Below are 13,056 nucleotides of genomic sequence, written 5' to 3'. Positions count from 1 at the left end.
AGGTATTTTTCTTGACATGGTCGGTGGCCAGAAGTACAAGATGGCGGCACCCACTGCGCGCGCTGATGCAGACGGGAAAATGGAAGCTTGTGTGCTTGAGATTGCCCGCCCCTCGGCCGGCCACGCCCCCAGCGTAGGGTGGGGCTGGGCTTTAGGGTACCCGGGAAAAGGTGGGAGCCGTATCTGCGTGCTCCCTTTCCAGGCTCTTCCCAGCGCCGCTTGGGGTTAGTGATACCTCATTGTACCTGGTTAAGGAGTTTTCCTTCTTGACGATTTAGAGAGGTGGGCAGAATGGGAAATCCTAGTACGTTCAGATCGACTCATGTAGACAAAAAAGACTTTTTCCTATCTTGAGCCACGAGACCAGAGAATGATAGGGTGAAATAAATGAGAATCGATTCTTTTAGAGGAATAACCTGTCATTGCTAGAAATAGCAAAGCAGCAGTTTGTATACTAATGTGGAACCAACTCCAAGATGCATTAAGTGAAAGAAAGCAAAGTGCAGAAAAATGTGTTATCGATATGCCATGATTCGCGTTTTTCTTTTCTTTCTTTTTTTAATTTTTAATGCTCCACATAGGTAAAGATATATATGCGCTTGTAAAAGCAAAGCATATCTCTGGAAGGACTGAGACACTGGTAACGGTAATTGCCTAGTCTAAAGAAGAGGAATTAAAATGAAAAGATGGGGAATGGGGATGGGAGGAAAAACAAGTTTTGCAAATATTTGTTATTTGATTTAAAGGTTATATAATAGAGGGAGAATAGTACGTTTAGAACAAACGTGGGCTTTTGTTCAGCTGGAACCAGGACATTTAATAAAGATTCATGAGATTCAACTTGTAAGGATAAAATTTTGAGGGTCAGTACTGTAGAACTTGCTGCAAAGGATCCAAATCCATGTTTCAACTGGTACCCTCTTGAAACTAGCTGTTTTTTTTGGTGGGGGTATAAGAGGGTTTGGTTTTTTGGGGGGGTCATTGATGAGAGAAGGGGAAATGGAGTTTGGACTGGCAAATAGAAGGCACTTACAAGCTATTTGTTGGATTAATGAATGCCTTTCTGCTACACGCACACATGAGCTATGCCAGTTAAAAGTTCGCGAACTCATCCTAGAAAACGTACCACATGCCTCATTGCTGAATATCGCTACAGTCACCTTCAAAGTACTCCCCTTGGGAAGCTATGCACCGATGCCAGCACCTATCCATCCTTCAAAGCAATTTTGGAACTCATTTTCTGGAATGGCCATCAGAGTTGTCATCGTATTACCCTTGATGTCCTGAATGTCATCAAAATGTGTTTCTTTGAATATTTCCTTTGTCTTTGGGTAAAGAAAGAAGTCATTGGGGGCCTGATCAGGTCAGTAAGGAGGGTGTTTCAGTACAGTTATTTGTTTACTGGCTAAAAACTCCCACATAGACAGAGCCGTGTGAGCTGGTGCAGTCATGATGCAAGAGCCATGAATTTTTGGCAAAAAGTTCAGGTTGTCTAACTTTTTCACACAGCCTTTTCAACACTTCCAAATAGTAAACTTGGTTAATTGTTTGTCCAGTTGGTACAAATTTGTAATGAATAATGCCTCTGATATCAAAAAAAGTTTAGCAATATCTTTGCAACAGTTTCGCGAACTTAATTGTCAGACCTCATATTCTCAGTGGCTTCTTTTGTTGCTGGTATATCTTCCTATGTTTTTAGGGTTGTTACCATGGAAAACAATAGTAGCATTGAATTAGAGTTCAAACCAAGTTCTGCCTCAAAATCATCCAGAAATGTGTTTCTAATGCTAAAAAAAAAATAAAATAGTAGCAGTTTCAGAATTGGTATTGATCTTGGGAATCATGTTTGAATGTGAAAGAAGTATCAATCCTCCTTCATGAAGCAGCTGACCACTACTGAGCCTTTACTAGTGTGCCAGTCACTGACAAGTCGATACTCTTACACATACTCTGTGTTACTGGATGTATTACATGTGGTAGTGTAATTAGAGTTTAGCCAAGTTCCTAACATGTACTGAATGCTCAGTAAATATTAGCAATTATTATTTTGAGTCAACCCTGAGTTGCTTCATATAGTACATTTTTGCCTCTGAGACCTTAGGGGGGCTTTAAAAATATGCTAGTTGCTGTAGGGATCATATTATTTTTATCATCTTAGAGGCCACGTGGAACAATGGAAGGAACTTAACTTTTTATTGTGTATCCTTGAGTAAGTTAACCTTTCAGGACTTTAGTCTCTTCATGAGTAAGACGAAAATCACAAAACCTCTCTCATGGGGTCACCTTGAAAATAGTAATTAGAAATAATGTACATAAAGCACTTGATGCAGGACATACTGTAGACACTCAATAAATGGTCTCTAATTTGGTAATATTTCAATCTCAGAGTTAAGGAACGAATACTGCACTCAGAGTCAGGAGAACTCTGGTCAAGGGGCTGGAGCAAGTGACCACAGGATGACAGTTAATACAGGAAGCCTACAAGAAGTTAGAGGGATGGCAGATCCACTGGCTTCAGGGCCTCAGGCTTCCTATCTCCATTTGGAAAATGTCGAGGCCTCCACACCAGGGGGTTATGGTCTGCAAGCCATTTCCAGAGATGCCCCCTTGCCAACAATCACCTGCACTATTTCAGCTCACAGTTACCTCTTTGGAGCATCTGTCCATACCTCTCAGAGACACTAGCCACTGTTTCTGAGGCTCATTCATCCATTCATCATGCTTTAGTATTTAATATGAAGCACCTACTGCATATGTTTAAATTTATTTTTAGTTTTTAATTGTGGTAAAATACACATAGCATAACATTTACCATCTTAATCTTTTTCAAGTGTATAGTTCAGTGACATTAAGTACATTCACATTATGTTACCAATCTCCAGAAGTCTTTCATCTCATAAAAAGATGAAACTCTGTACCTATTAAACAATACATCTTCATTCTGCCCTCCCCAACCCCCAGCCCCTTGCAACCACCATTCTACTTTTTGTCTCTACTCTAGAGACTTCATATAAGTAGCACGATATAGTATTTTATCTTTTTCTGATTGGCTTATTTTAGTTACCATGATATCCTCAAGGTTCATGCATGTTGTAGCATATGTCAGAATTTCCTTCCTTCTAGAGGCTGCTGAATATTCGATTGTATGGATAGACCACATTTTTTTTATCTAGTCATCCATCAACGGCCATTTGGGTTGCCTCCACCTTTTGGATATTGTAAATAATGTTTTTTTGTACATGGGGCATACATATTTTAATATGAAGAAATACCAATGGGATTCTAGAGAGCAGAGTATGTTTTATACACTTACATTTCACGAAGTAATTCAGAATCATTTTAAAAAATGCCATATTATCATGCTATTTACAATGTCACTAGAAAATTTTTAAAGTATAGTTAGTCATTGTGCATTATCGGCCGTGACATGGCCCAGTTATGGGACAACCCGTTTAAAGTTCTATGAGAACTGCGGTTTTCCTTTCTGTCCTGTCATTGGGTTTGGGGGATTTCATGGTCCATCTTATTGAGAGATGGTGTCAAAAATTTAAGAAATAAGTAGATGCACAAAGATAGGGATCAGAAAAAGACATTTTTAAAAAAAGATTATAAGGTGAAATATTGGAAGCACTTGACTAAGGCCTAATTTATTCATATTTGAAATGTGATAATAATAGTCTTCTTCTCACGGGGACATTGTGGGAATAGTAGAACTCATGGTGACTTACCTGCCAGTAGTAAATGTTGGCCATAATGATAATGATGTCTATGGACATGGAAAAATGTTCATAATATGCAAATATTTTATTTTTTTTCTCTTTTTAAAGATTTTTATTAAAATATATCTAACATACAATTTTTTTCTTTTTTCTTTTATTTATTTTTTTTAATTTATTGGGGTGACAATTGTTAGTAAAATTACATAGATTTCAGGTGTGCAATTCTGTATCACATCATCTATAAATTACATTATGTGTTCACCACCCAGAGTCAGTTCTCCTTCCATCACCACATATTTGATCCCCCTTACCCTCATCTCCCACCCCCCAACCCCCTTACCTTCTGGTAACCACTAAATTACGTTCCCCAGAATAATTTTCAAACCCCTTGGCTAACATACAATATTAGTTTCAGGTGTATGTCATAGTTATTCAACAGTACCCACCTAGCACTATACAGAATTATTACAACATTTTTGATTATATTCTCTACGCTAAAGAAGTGATCATCATGATAAGTCCATTGACCATCTGACACTGTACCACGCTATCACAGTAATATTGATCTTCCCGCTTTTAAAAATTTTCAATTAGAGTTGACATTTAATATTATTTTATATTAATTTCAAGTGTATGGCATAGTGGTTAGACATTTATATAATTTAGGAAGTGATCCCCCTAACTAGTACCACCTGGCGCTATACATAGTTATTACTATATTATTGATTATATTCCCAATACTTTTACATCCCCAGGACTATTTTGAAACTACCAATTTGTATTTCTTTATCCCTTCACCTTTTTCACCCCGCCCCCAACTCCCCTCCCATCAATCCCTGATAGATCTAGTAACCATCTGGCACCATTCCTAGTTATTACAATATTATTGACTATATTCCTTATACTATACCCTACATCCCCATGACTACTGTGTAACAACTAATTTGTACTTCTTAGTTCCCTGTTTCACCCACCCTTAATCCCCCTCCCATCTGGCAACCATCAAAACGTTTTCTGTATCTGAGTTTGTTTCTATTTCATTTGTTTATTTTGTTCTTTAGATTCACTTATAAGTGAAATCATGATGCTTGTCTTTTGCTGTCAGACTTATTACACTCAGCACAGTACCCTCTAGGTCCATCCCATGTTGTCACAGATGACCAGATTTCCTTCTCTTTTTTATGGCTGAGTAATAGTCTATTGTATATATGTACCACCTCTTCTTTATCCATTCATCCATTCAAGGACACCCAGGTTGCCTTCATATCTTGGCTTATGTAAATAATGCTACAGTGTACATATGGATGAGCATGTCCCCTCAAGGTAGCATTTTGGGTTTCTTCAGATAAATATCCAGAAGTGGGATTACTAGGTCCTTCTTTGTCTCATGTTATAGTCTTTGTTTTAAACTCTATATTTTGCCTGGTATGGGTATTGCTACCCCAGATTTTTTGTTTCCATTTTCATGAAATATCTTTTTCCATCTCTTTATTTTCAGTTTGTTATGTGTCTTTCAATCTGAAGTGCGTCTCTTACAGGCAGCATATGTAAGGGTTTTGTTTTCTTATCCATTTATCCCCCCCCCCGTTTTTTGATTGGAGCATTTAATCCATTTACATTAAAGGTAATTGTTGATAGGTATGTAGTTATTGCCATTTGATTATTCATATTTTTTTCATCTTAAAGAAGTCCTTATAATAAGATTCCTTATAATACTGGTTTGGTGGTGATGAACTTCTTTAGCTTTTTTTTGTCAAGGAAGGTCTGTATCTCTCCTTTGATTCTAAATGATAGTTTTGCTAGGTAGAGTAATCTTGGTTGAAGGTTCTTGCTTTTCATCACTTTGGATATTTCCTGCCAGTCCTTTCTGACCTGCAAGGTTTCAGTTGAGAAATCAGCTAGTAGCCTTATGGGGATTCCTGTGTAGGTAACTAACTGCTTTTCTCTTGCTGCTGTTAAGATTCTCTCTGTCTTTAATTTTTGTCATTTTAATTATGTGTCTTGGTGTTGGCCTTTTTGGGTTCATCTTGTTTGGGACTCTCTGCATTTCCTAGGCTTGTATATCTATTTCCTTCTCCAGGTTAGGGAAGTTTTCTGTTATTATTTCTTCAAATAGGTTTTCAATTACATGCTCTCTCTCTTCTCCTTCTGGCACCCCTATAAAGCGAATATTGGTAAGCTTAATGTTGTCCCAGAGGACCCTTACACTCCCCTCAATTTTTTTGGATTCTTTTTTCTTTTTGCTGTTCTGATTGGGTGTTTTCTGCTACCTTATCTTCTATATCTCTGGTTCGATCCTCTGCTTTATGTAATCTAGTGTTGATTCCCTGTAATGCATTCTTCATTTCCGTTATTGTATTCTTTATTTCTGACTGGTTATTTTTCATGTTTTCCATCTCCATTTTTGTTTCTTACCTCTTTGTTGAAGTTCTCCCTAAGATCATCAAGTGTCCTTATAATCAGTGTTTGGAACTCTGCATCTGGTAGATTGCTTGTATCCATTTTGTTTAGTTCTTTTTCTGGAGCTTTGATCTGTTCTTTTATTTGGGACATGTTTCTTTGTTTCACTATTTTGGCTGCCTGTCTGTGCTTGTATTAGGTAGGGCTATTATGTCTTCCAGCCTTAGTAGAGTGGCCATATGTAGTAGGTATGCTGTGAGGCTCAGTCACGCAGTCTTCCTGGTCATCTGAGCCGCACACTCCAGGTGTGTCCCTTGTGTGGGTTGTGTGTGCCCTCCTTTTGTAGTTGAGCCTTAATTGCTATTTGCACATCAGTGGGAGAGACTGACCCTAGGGCTCATTGGTTGTGAGGACTAGCCATGAATACAGTGGAGGAGTTGTGGTGCAGAGGCTGACCATACAGAACAGGATCTGCCTCAGCAGGGTTCCGGTGCCTGCCCAATCTGTCCCTTGGGTGTGTCATCCTTGGAGGTGGCTGGGTGATGCCCCACCTTCTTTCAAAGTTGGCTGCTAGGGGCGCCAGCTCCAACGCCACCTGGGAAGGGACCAGGTCAGGTTCAGCCACAGCCAGTCCCCCCAGCACTGGAGGCTATCTGGCAGGAGCCACATGAAATCCACAGATGGCCACAGCCCATACTCTGTTTGGAAGTACCTTGAGAGGCCAAGCCACAACCAAGACCAGCTGCTGCTAGTGCCCAGCTTAGAGCTGTTTGGTTAGGGGTACGGGACATGCTCAAGTTAGATGCTGCTTGTGTGTGTTCCAAGAACCTTTGAGAGATGCTAGGGAAGTCTGCAGCATGAGCCAAGGCAGGCAGTTTGTACAAAAAAGCCACTGGAGGGGCAGCCGGTTAGCTCAGTTGGTTAGAGCACATTGTTCTTAATAACAAGATTGCTGGTTTCAATCCCACATGGGTCACTGTGAGCTGCGCCCTCCATAACTAGATTGAAAACAACTATCTGACTTGGAGCTGATGGGTGTTGGAAAAACACTTAAAAAAATAAAAGTTAAAAAAAAAAAAAACCCTCCCTTAAAAAAAAAAAAAAGTCACTAGAAGCAGCTTGGCAGTGTCCGAAAGTTGGGTGGAGTGGGATCTCGAATCACCAGGGCATAGCCAATGAAGAGTTAGCCAACTTGAGGGACACTCAGATATGGCGGCTACCTGTGTCTGCATACTGGGTAGGGGGAGGGCTCAATAAAGAAACAGTGGCTTCTGCTAGATCCTTTGTCCATGAGAAAGCTGCCCCTCCATCCCCTGTCTCAAGCCAGACAGCTCAGTTCTCCACCATATGTCCCTGCTGCCTTTTCAGCTGCTGCCCCAGCACTGGAGCTCAGAGCTAGTGATTCCATCAGTGAGTAAGTCCTTGAATAGTCCCTTTAAGAGGAGCATCTGGGACTCCAGCCACCCTCCATCTCACTTCAGTCACAACCAGAAATTATGGGGACTTCTCTTCCTGGCACTGGAACCCTGTGGTGGGGTGGGGCTGGGACCTCTTGCTCCTGGGGGTGGGGGTGGGGCAACCTCCATAGCCAAGATACACCATCCAATTTTTAATGGTCACACACATGGATATGGGGCCAGCCTGTTCTGCCCCTCCTACCATTCTCAAGGTACCTTCTTCTGTATGTCCTTATTTGTAGGGCTTCAGTTCAGCAAGATTTTAGGTGATTCTCAATGATGGTTGTTGTGTAGTTTAGTTGTAGTTTTGATGTGGTCATGAGATGAGGTGAGCACAACGTTTACCTACTGCACCATCTTGACTGGAACCTGCAACTGATTTTAAAAAGGAATGCAGTAAATCTGGGTGAAGGGTATATTGGGATTCTTTGTACCATTCTAACAACTTTTCTGTAAGTTTCAATCTATGTCAAATAAGCTTTAAAAATATTATGCAAATAGCATGTAAAATAGAATACTACTTTACTGAAAAAATTATACACACAAAAAAGATATGATATTTTTATATCAAATGTTGATTAGGGTTATCTCTGGATGGTGGTATTACATATTTTCCATTCCCTTGGTGTTTTCTTGAATTTACCAATTTTTTGTTGTTGTTTTAAGCAAGTATCAGTTTAGTAATTATGGAGAAAAGGCACTAATAGTTAAAAAATAAAAATCTTGAGTCTAATAATTATCCAATAAGTGAATCTAATAATTATCTAATAAAAATATCTGAGACATTTCATGAAATCAAGTACTATCCACACAGCCCTAGATTCCATGAAAGGACATGGCATCAGAGCCAGGATGGGTGCAATAGCAATGAAGAATTGTGATCTCATTGTTGGGTGGAGCCTTTTTACAAGGTTGATAACTTCACACTTCAGAACAAAATTAGATGCTTAGAATATTAGCAACTCAAGTTTTGAAAGACCTTTAACAATCTTTGAATCCACCTTCCCAGTGCTCTGGACGTCTTCCCCACCACTTGAGTGTGCAGTCTCTGCATTGCTTAAGGAGCAAAGTGCTTCCTAATTTACAGAAGCTTTGTTCCATTTTTGGAGAGTTCTGACTATGGGAAGATCTTTCCTCATTTGGAGACCAAATCTGATACCTTGCTCTGTTCCTTGGATATGTACGGAACATATGTGTTCCAAGACAGGCAATGAGGTACTTTACAGGTGTCCACCCTGAACTTACATGACCTGTTCTTTTCCAGCCCAGATCTTTTTCCCTAGCTCCAGACCCACACATCGTGCTCTTTCCTGGTTCTCTATATTTGGCTTTCCCACAGATACCTCAGACTCAGCATTTACAAAGCATGACTGTGCTTTACTCCTTCCTTATCAAAAACCCAAGAATAATGCAGTTATTTGTCTCGGGTACAAGTGAGAAGCAAATTGGAGCTTTATTTTTCTCTTTTGTAAAAGAAGTTTTAGTTTATTCTAGTGTGGCTGATTCATGGTGCCATCAAGTTCCCAGACTCCTATGTTTTGATAGAAAACCCAACCCTAGTGCCTTAGCAAAACATATATTTCATTTTTCTCATGGATCAAGAAGTTCTGAGAAGAGCTGTCAACCCATGAAGCCTTTAGGGGTGAAACCTACTTTTATACTATTGCTCAGTCATCCTTATTCTGCGGTTTTCATTCTCATGCTTGTTACCTCAGGGTCTCAAGATGACTGTGCCACCTTCTCTATCACATCCATGTTTCAGGAAGACTAAAGGGGAAGGGAAAATGGCAAACCATATTTGCCAGCTCAGTCAGCCTTTCTTTTTATGAGCTATTCAGGAAACCCTACCCAGCAACTTCTACTCCCGCCTCATTGACTAGAAGCATGTCACCTGGACACCTCTACCTGCAAGTAATGCTGAGAAATGTAGTTCTTTTGCTGGGCACATTGTTGCCCTGAACAAATCAGAGTTATATTATAAAAACAAAAGTGAGAGTAGATATGTGAGTAGTAGTGTCTATCACAATAAAGCTGCATTAAGCAACATTAATCATGTTTCCTAACTTCGGGGTTTCTCAGAGCCTTTAAAATTTCAAAGAGAGATACTGTGTGCATCTACAGAACCCTTTTTACACGGGCCATGTCTCAGGAATTGTGTTTCATGAAACACAGAATAAGCCACAGTCTCTCTTTAATTCTTTTAAAGTTTTAGCTGAACTTAGGGTGGATTTTTTAAATGTATTTATGTTACTATTATGTAGTAAGAACGACAGCTTTAAAGACTTTCATGTTAATTGCATCATTCTTTCAATTTCCCAATCTAGAAAGTTTCTTGTCGTTTTTAGCATTTCTTTCACTTCTGTGGTACTTTGCTGGATAGGTTTCTTCCCTGGACTATTACAACAGAATCCTCACCCTTAACATTTTGAAGTATCTGTGTTTTCTATGTACAGGTATGTATGTATGTATGTATGTATGTATGTATGTATACAGAGGTTGCCAAAAAGATGTATACATATTTGAAGAAAGAAAGGAAAAACGTTCGGTATTAATATGTACCGATAACAAAAGATGAATACAAGTCACATTTGACTTCTGCAATTACAAGAGGTGCTCAAAGTGGTTACCGTCAGCATCCAGACACTTCTGATTACGGCTAACTACTACTTGAGCAAAGTGTTAACATCTCTTAAAATACGTGTATGTTTTTTGGGCACTATATATTTTATATATATATGTACATATGTATGTGTGTATATATATGTATATATACATATATATATCCATGGAAGAGATTATTAGATTATTGATGACAATCATGCCATTGTGTCTCCATCTGTGGGTTCAGAACACTGTGTCAGCATTCTTTTATTTGTAGACATGGATGTGCTGGAACTGGGCTGCTTGGTCCTGCTCAGCCACAAGGTGCATGCTGTGATAGGGGTGTTGAGGGATGATATAGATCCCCTACTCACAGTGATAAAAATGGAAAAGGCCCCCAGGAGACCTATGCTGATATTGGGGAGGTTGGACAAGCAAATCCAGGAAATTCAGGAATCTGCAGTGCTTCCTCTTGCTCATCCTGAATATTTTTAAGAGATGGGTTTAAAGCCTTATAAGGGGGTCATTCTCTATGATCCACCTGGCATAGGTAAAAGCTTAGTAGCCAAAGCAGTAGCAAACCAAATCTTGGCCACTTTCTTGAGAGTGACTGGCTCTAAACTTATTTAGAAGTACCTACCGTGTTTCCCTGAAAATAAGACCTCGCTGGACAATCAGCTCTAATGCGTCTTTTGGAGCAAAAATTAATATAAGACCCGGTATTATATTATGTTATATTATATTATATTATATTATTAGTAAAATAAGACCGGGTCTTATATTAGTTTTTGCTCCAAAAGACGCATTAGAGCTGATTGTCCAACTAGGTCTTATTTTCAGGGAAACACTATAGGTGATGGGCCCAAACCTGTGCAGGAATTGTTTTAAGTTGCTGAAGAACATGCACCATCCATCGTATTTATTGATGAAATTGATGACATTGGGACCAAAAGATACGACTCTAATTCTGGTGGTGAGAGAAATTCAGCAAACCATGTTGGAACAGTTGGATGGATTTGATTCAAGGGGATCCCTAAAAGTTACCATGGCCACCAAATAGAAAATTTGGATCCAGCACTTATCACACCAGGCCACATTGACGAGGTCAAGTTACCCCTGCTCAAAAGGTCTAAATGCGATTCACACAAGCAGGATGATAGAACCCTAGACTACTTGATCTAAAGATGACCTCTGCGGTACTGACATCAAGGCAATCTGTACAGAAGCTGGTCTGTTGGCCTTAAGAGAACATGGAAGAAAGTGACAAATGAAGACATCAAAAAAAAAAATCTAAAGAAAAGAAAATTTAAATAAAAAACAAGAAGGCACCCGTGAGGGGCTCTATTTCTAGCAAGCCACAGTTGCCTTTAAGGAAATGGTTGGGAGTGCCCTGACTCCTTGGAAGGACATGGTTAGGAAAATTGCCCAGAAGAATCCATGTTCCAGTTGACCTTTTTTTTTTTAAATGCCACTTCCGGTTGTATTGCTCTTCACTAGTCTTGGCTGACATTTGCTTTTTACTTTCATCAAATCTTTGTAGGAGTAATAAAGACACATCAAGTTACAAAAGGTATCACTTTCTTACTAACATCTTTTCCAACAATTGCGTTGATATGAGTGATGCAATTTGATTTGAGTGAGATGAAAAACATCTGCAAATTTCTGAGCAGAGACTGGCATGATTGGATTTAAATTTTCTTAAAGATTGTTTTAATTTAACAAGTTATACAGTCTACGTACTGTGGTTCAGAGACCTAAATGTTGAGAGCTAAAACTGTAAAACTCTTAAAAGAAAACAGGGCCAAACTTCACGACATTGGATTTGGCAGTGATTTTGTGGGTAGGACACCAAAGGCATAGGCAACAAAAGAAAAAATAGACGAATTAGACTTCATTAAAATGTGAAACGTGTGTGCATCAAAGGACACAGTCAACAGTAAAAATGCAATTCATAGAATGGGAGAAAATATTTGCAAATCACGTATCTGATAAGAGATTAATATCCAGAACATATAGAGAATTACTAAAATTCAGCAATAACAAAGCAACCCAATTAAGCTCATAGGGTAAGAGTAGCACCCAACAATATAAATGTACTTAATCCCACTGGGTAGTACACTTAAAATGGGTAAAGTGGTTAACTTTGTTATGTATATTTTACGACAATTTTTAAAATAAATTTTGGACAGAATGAACAAAGGACTTGAGTAGACATTGCTCCAAAGAAGATATGCAAATGGCCAATAAACACATGAAAAAATGCTCAACATCACTAATCATTAGGGAAATGCAAATGAAAACCACACTAACCCACATATAAGTGAAATCATATAGTTCTTGTCCTTTTCCTTTTGACTTATTTCACTTAGCATAATACTCTTAAGATCCATCCATGTTGTCACAAACAGCAATATTTCATCTTTTTATGGCTGGGTAGTATTCCATTGTATACATGTACTTCATCTTCTTTATCCAGTCATCTGTTAAAGGACACTTAGGTTGTTTCCATGTCTTGGCTATTGTGAATAATGATACAATGAACATAGGGGTATATACATCTTCATGAATAAGTGTTTTGAAAAATTTTCATGTAGATACCCAGAAGAGGGATTGCTGGGTCACATGATAGTTCTATTCTTAATTTTTTGAGGAACCTTCACACTGTTTTCCGTAGTGGCTGCACCAGTTTATATTCCTACCAGTGGTTCCCTTTCTCCACATCCTCTCCCACACTTGTTATTTCTTGTCTTATTGATAATAGTCATTCTGACTGATGTGAGGTGGTATCTCATGTGGTTATGATTTGCATTTCCCTTATAACTAGTGATGTTGAGCATCACAATAGCATATACAGATGTTGTATTATAAAGTTATACACC

General features: G+C 38.9%; 1 pseudogene; it reads left to right on the top strand.

Annotated features, from left to right (window-relative positions):
• The first annotated feature begins 2,457 nt into the window (after nucleotides 1-2,457).
• Nucleotides 2,458-11,444, top strand: LOC117038663 (26S proteasome regulatory subunit 4-like; annotated as a pseudogene).
• The last annotated feature ends 1,612 nt before the right edge of the window (nucleotides 11,445-13,056 follow it).

This window comes from Rhinolophus ferrumequinum, chromosome 19, assembly GCF_004115265.2.
Source record: "Rhinolophus ferrumequinum isolate MPI-CBG mRhiFer1 chromosome 19, mRhiFer1_v1.p, whole genome shotgun sequence".
Classification (NCBI taxonomy): Eukaryota; Metazoa; Chordata; class Mammalia; order Chiroptera; family Rhinolophidae; genus Rhinolophus; species Rhinolophus ferrumequinum.
The sequence above is the reverse complement of the archived record's forward strand: the minus strand, read 5'-3'. Positions and strand labels throughout refer to the sequence as shown.